The sequence below is a fragment of the Hevea brasiliensis genome, chromosome 11, assembly GCF_030052815.1.
Source record: "Hevea brasiliensis isolate MT/VB/25A 57/8 chromosome 11, ASM3005281v1, whole genome shotgun sequence".
Taxonomy (NCBI): Eukaryota; Viridiplantae; Streptophyta; class Magnoliopsida; order Malpighiales; family Euphorbiaceae; genus Hevea; species Hevea brasiliensis.
Window position 1 is genome coordinate 33,062,303 of NC_079503.1, and position 5,620 is coordinate 33,067,922.

Genomic DNA, 5,620 nt, shown 5'->3' on the forward strand with positions numbered 1-5,620 from the left:
ATGATTCAGCAAACCCATTTTGCAGGTTCACCAATAGAAGATCCACATTATCACCTCCAGTGCTTTCTTGCCCTTTGTGACACATTTAAGATGAATAGAGTGTTTGATCAAGCCATAAGACTCAGAGCATTCCCATTCTCCCTTTGAGACAGAGCAAGGAAGTGGTTACTGTTTCAACTAGCTGAAACATTCACCACTTGGGAAAACCTCTCACAAGCTTTTCTAGCAAGGTATTTTCCACCTGCAAAGACTGTAAGACTAAGACTTGAGCTTAACACCTTCAGACAAAAGGAAGGTGAATCACTCTATGATGCATGGGAAAGATATAAAGACCTGCAGAGGGAATGTCCACACCATGGCATAGAGGATTGGCTATTAGTGCAAAATTTCTATAATGGGTTACTACCCTCTACAAGGAGCACAGTTGATTCAGCTACAAAAGCTGACCTCATGGAGAAAACAGTGACACAAACACTTGAACTTTTAGAGAGGGTTGCATACCATAAATATGAGTGGTTAAATGAAAGAGGAAATGCAAGGAGAATAGCAGGGGTCGTGGAAGTAGACGCCCTAAGCATGATAAATGCCCAATTTAATTAGCTCACTAGGAGGCTTAATAAAATGCAAGCCAATGTAGTAGGGATGAATAATCAACATGAGGACAACTATGGAGGAGGGTACATGAGTTCAAAATATAATAGCTTCAATGAACCCTCCACAGAACAAATGAACTATGTGAATAATGGAGGAAACTCCAATCAGAGGCAGCCCAACAATCCATATTCAAACACTTATAACCCTTGATGGAGGAACCAACCAAATTTCTTATGGTCCAATCAGCAGAACCAGCTAATAAACAAGCAATAGGGGTACAAACCACCAGCACCCCCTGGATTTGAAAACAGAGGCCAAAACTTTGCACAGCCACCACCGCCTCCTCAACCTCAGCAACCTGAACCGAAGATGACCATGGAATCCATGATGGAAGGGTTCCTACTAGCTCAATAACAACAGAATGAATTGATTAAATAGTTGACTTCCAGAATGGACCAACTTGCTACCCATAACAAGATGCTGGAGAATCAAATTGCTCAGCAAGTAAATTTTTCAAGTAAGGCTGCTGGAAAAGTGCCTAGTCAACCGAAGATGAACCCAAGGGAGCATTGTAAGGTAGTTACATTGAGGAGTGGGAGAACTCTAGCACAATCAGAGGAAGAACCAACAAAGGAGACCTCAGGAAAATCTGAAAGCTAAGCAGAGAAAAGGGAGGAAAAAGCCAAGAAAGATAAAAAAGAGGAAGCCAGCCTCCCCTACCCTTTCCTTAGAGATTTCAAAAAGCCAAATTGGACAAGCAATCTGGGAAGTTTTTAGAAGTTTCATAAAAACTTTATATCAACATTCCCTTCTCATAAGCACTCTCTCAGATGCCATCCCATGCCAAATTTCTTAAGGAAATTTGTCAAAGAAAAAAAAACTGGAAGACTATAAGACAGTTGCTCTAATAGAGGAATGCAGTGCCATATTGCAAAACAAGCTGCCTCCAAAGTTTAAAGATCCAGGAAGCTTCTCCATACCCTGCCTCATTGGTAACAAGAAAATAGACAAAGCCCTCTGCGATCTTGGGGCAAGTGTGAGTTTAATGCCCCTATCAATATGCAAAAAGCTGGAGATCGGAGAACTGAGGCCCATGACAATCTCATTGTAATTGGCTGATTGATCTGTTAAATATCCAGTGGGCATATTTGAGACCATCCCTATAAAAGTGGGCAAATTCTTCATTCCAGTAGACTTTGTTGTCCTTGAAATGGAAGAAGATGTTCAAATCCCTATCATATTGGGAAGACCATTCTTGGCAACCATCGGAGCCATCATAGACGTCAAAAATGGGTGACTAACCCTCAAGGTAGGAGAAGAAAAAGTGGAATTCAACTTGTTCAACACAATGAAACACAAATTCGAACCTAATGAATGCTTCAAGGTTAACATAATTGACAAATAAGTTGAAGAGGAATTTCATAAGACACATCCTAAAGATCCTCTTAAAGCATGTATTGTGCACAGCCACACAGCGAATGATGAAAACATAAAAATAGCAGCCTGTGTATAATAGTTAGCAGCTCATCCACCCTTACCCTTAGCTAAGGCTTCCGAGATGGAGAAGTTGAAGGAGGAACAGCCAAAGGACAAGCTCCAAGGAAACGCTAAATAGGTAAAACTAAAACCTCTCCCCTCCTCACTAAGGTACACATTTCTGGACTCAAACTCTAAATATCCTATTATAATCAATGCTAGCCTGTCTAAGTTAGAAGACGAAAAATTGTTAAGAAAACTTAGGACCCGTAACAAGGCCATAAGGTATAAAATAGAAGACCTGAAAGGGATAAACCCCTCAATTTGCATGCATAGGATACCCATGGAAGAAAATAGTAAACCCACTATTGAGCACCAAAGAAGACTTAACCCAAACATGAAAGAAGTAGTCAAGAAAGAAATTTTAAAACTATTATGTAACACCCCTATATGCATAGCGTGGTATATTTGACTGTTCCGGTGATCGGTGTCAGTCTGGACAATTAAGGAGATTAGAATCACATCTAAGGCACCTAGATAAGCCTTGAACACAAATAATTAGTGATTACCAGATAGTTAAGTATAAATAAGAAAAACAGAACATAAAAGGTTAAATGAGCTAGGAGTCATAGCGATGGGTAACCTTCCTGGCAAGTGACTGCGAATGCCATCGTAACTCAAATTTTGAACCGAAAAATGTGACACTGCGGTCATTAGGACTATTTCGAACATAGGGAAAATGAGAAAATCACAGAAAATAATTGTTAAGTAGGTCAAATAATTAGGTCAGAGAACCGAAAGAAATATTGAGTTACTTACAAACCGGATCGAACTGACGAGGGGCAATTTGGTTAATTCACTCCTAGAGCTAACTCCTGACCTAACTATCAAATAAAATTGGAGAAATGAAAATTTTGGCATCCAGAAATAAATTAAAGAACTATTGAAAAATTTAAGAAAAAAAAAGAGATGAGAATTTGATTTATTGCATCATGTTGATGACATCAATTGTGATGTCAAAATTAATTTCATTTTTTGCACATTTTTTGACCAAGTTAACAACACTTAACAAGACATAAAAAAACACAAAAACAAAAAAAATTAAAAAGCCAATCACACTTCTCCTTCCTCTCCAAGTTTGGCCGCCCGTCTCCCTTAGCACCACCATTGATGAACTTCCATTAATGCTTATTCCAAGCTTTAAATCCCCCACTAAACCCTAATTTCTTCCCCAATCACTTCATAAAAACTTGTTAACCCAACTTAAGAAGGAGATTGAAGAGGAAAGAAAGAAGAAAAGAGAGAAGAAATTGATTGATTGAACTTCAAAGTTGAGGTAAGTATTTAAAGTGAAATTCTTTAGTTAAAGCATATGTTTTAAGTTAAGTTCACTTAGATTTCAACCTAAAAATCAAAAGAAAACAACTATGGGGGATTAACTAGGAATTCAGCCAGCATTAGGTGGGGTGTAAATTGAATGAATTTGGGGAAATTGAATGACTAATTGAGGTGAATTAGGTGTATAGACAATGATTATACACTTTAATTACATTAGTTTGCACAATTATGTAATTAGGGTTCTTGAGTGTCTTGAAAATCTGGAAAAAATTGATGAAATGGTCAAATGATGCAAATAACCTTGATTGAGGTTGAAAATGGTCAATTGGGACTAGTTGTGGTGTGTTTGAATTGGTAGAATGAAATTGCAATTTGGATTGGTTAGGGTCACTATTCTGGTAGCTTGACCTAGGTCCCTTTCAGGGACTAAAACTGAACATTTACCAGCCCAATTGGTGTGAGGCCAATTAGGAATGAAATGAGACACATAATGGCCCATTTTTCATCTAGAAACCATGCTCAGAAAATGACATTAACATAGTGAATAATTAGGTCAAACCTGGGTGTAGTGCACTGCCACTGTACCAAAAATGACTAAATGAACAGTGTTTGTTCATTTGGACATAACTTGGGCTATATAGGTCCAAATGACTTGATTTTTGTGGCATTGGAAAGGTATTACGGAGCACTCCAACTTTAATGAAGAACACCAACCCAAATTCTGCCCATAACTAAGTCATTTTGCCACCCAAAGTTGGAGATCCAAAACTGCTAGAATCAAAGTAGGTGCCCAGAAATCTGGGTTAGACCAATCCGGCCAACCATGTTCAAATGGCCATATCTTGAGCTACAAAACTCCAAATGGAGTGATTCAAGAAGGCAATTAAAGATAAGACAATAAGGAATAACTTCTATGAAGAATACTTAGCCAAATTTCCACAGAAACTTGACCAATAGAATAGTAAAAAATAGGACACCAAAACTGAAAATTTGAAATTGTGCCTAGGAGGCATAAAAATTGAAGGGGCAACCAAAATTAACAAATTAAGCATACTAGAGCTAGACATAAGTAATTGTGAATTTATTATTGAATTTATTATACGTTAAGATACTGAAACACTGTAAAATTATGTTTTTTCAGTTGAAAAGAACATTGGGAAAGAATCTGAATCACCAAGTCAAGGCCTAGAGGCGACTCGTACAAGGTTTGTGCGCAACATAAAATTTTTCTGTAAATTCTCTTTGACACTTTGTTTTGATGAATAAATTATGATTTATTTTTATTGCAAATTTGTGATTGAAATGAATATTATGCTTTTGACCTAGATTGTTAGAAATTTATTTGTTTATGTTTAAATGGTCAATAACAGTTTAGTAAATTGTTAAGATAGTTTTGAAACTATAGTGTCATGACCATATATCTGAATGCCTCACTAGCATGACTAGTGGGAGGAATTAGTTTTGAATTTTGATTCCCTCTCTGGCTGAAGTATTGAGATGTGTGCCAGTAGAGAAAGAAATTGAATGGGTACCCATAGATTGAGCTAGCTAGCCTTGTGATTTCTCATAAGCCTCTGGCTATTAGGTGAATATTTTATTGATGGCATGATATAACTGTGTGTTTTTCTAAAATTTGTTTTGTGATTTCCGAAATATGTATGTTTGACTAAAGGTATAAATTGTGTTTTATATCTGCTTTTCATTTTCAGCACTATAATTGAATAAATGTAATTTGATTTTTTCATAAAATTGTATTTTAGTATGTTGTGCACCACTTAGTCACAGTACTCAGCGATGGCTATTTATTACTGTCGTACATAGAGAGACTAGTAGAGCAGTGGAGTGAGCTGCTGAGGATTTCCAAGCTATTTCTGGACGTTTTATCGAGTATAATTTTATACCCTGATTGTACATGTTTATTTTGATGTAATTAACTATATGTACATTTTATAGACTGGTCATGAGCAGTTGTACATAAATTGTAATAATATTATTTTAGATTTTCAAATGTAAATTTATACTAATGTAGGTAAATTAATTTTTTTTTAATGCAATGTGTATGAAACTAATTATCTCTATTTTTGGAAATATGTGAATTGAAATTCTTGAGTTGTGAAATTTTGATTTGAATTATGGGAGTTGAGCTAATTTGTGTTAATTGAGTTGAAATGGTGGTTGGAATTGGTTGAAGTGGTATATTTGGAAGTGTTTT

The 5,620-nt window shown here is 36.4% G+C and overlaps 1 non-coding gene across 1 annotated transcript; it reads right to left on the reverse strand.

Moving 5' to 3' along the window:
- Window positions 1-255: 255 nt before the first annotated feature.
- On the reverse strand, window positions 256-362 carry LOC131170777 (small nucleolar RNA R71). The gene has a single exon (XR_009141544.1). It is a non-coding gene; the product is annotated as a small nucleolar RNA R71 (small nucleolar RNA).
- Window positions 363-5,620: the final 5,258 nt, after the last annotated feature.